Here is a 956-nt window from a genome sequence, read left to right on the forward strand (position 1 = left end):
ACTGTCTTCTTCATCAAACACGCAAGGTTCCTTCCATGGCAAGCTGTATGTAGGGTTTCACCGTTGTCAATGGTTACCTCCCATCCTCTCAGTGAAAATGTTCCTATGCTCTGTCACAGCATGGCTAATCATCTGTCGGTTCTCGGTCAAGCCGGAATAGAATCCAATGATTCTTTTGCGTCTGTCACTAACGCCCCGCCTGCTAGGAGTTTGAAGCACGTCACAGTCATCCAATCATTGAATCCTACTCAGAATACCACAAACAAGGTTTAGACCTTCCGGATTCTCTTGAATGCCGCCATCAGTTCTAGCTTATACCACGAAGATTCCGGTTAAAGAATCCAAGAGATAACTACTTAATCTAAGGTAGAACGGAGGTGGTTGTTAGGCACACGTTCATAATTGAGAATGCTGATGATTGTCACGATCATCACATTCATCCGGGTTAAGAACAAGTATTATCTTAGAATGGAAACAAGCATGATTGAATGAGAAACAATAGTAATTGCATTAATCCACCAAGACACAGCAGAGCTCCTCACCCCAACCATGGGGTTTAGAGACTCATGCCGTGGAAAGTACCGAATGGCCAGCCTCCCATAGTGATCAAAAGATCTAAAGAAAAAGGTTCCAAAGATCAAAAGATGAAAATACAATAGTAAAAGGTCCTATATATAGAAAACTAGTAGCCTAGGGTTTACAGAGATGAGTAAATGACCTAAAAATCCACTTCCGGGCCCACTTGGTGTGTGCTTGGGTTGAGCAATGAAGCATTTTCGTGTAGAGACCTTTTCTGGAGTTAAACGCCAGCTTTCATGTCAGTTTGGGCGTTTAACTCCAAGTTTTATGCCAGTTCCAGCGTTAAACGCTGGAATTTCTGAGGCTGATTTGCCACGCCGGTTTGGGCCATCAAATCTTGGGTAAAGTATGGACTATCATATATTGCTGGAAAGCCC

The sequence above is a fragment of the Arachis duranensis genome, chromosome 5 (assembly GCF_000817695.3).
Source record: "Arachis duranensis cultivar V14167 chromosome 5, aradu.V14167.gnm2.J7QH, whole genome shotgun sequence".
Lineage (NCBI taxonomy): Eukaryota > Viridiplantae > Streptophyta > Magnoliopsida > Fabales > Fabaceae > Arachis > Arachis duranensis.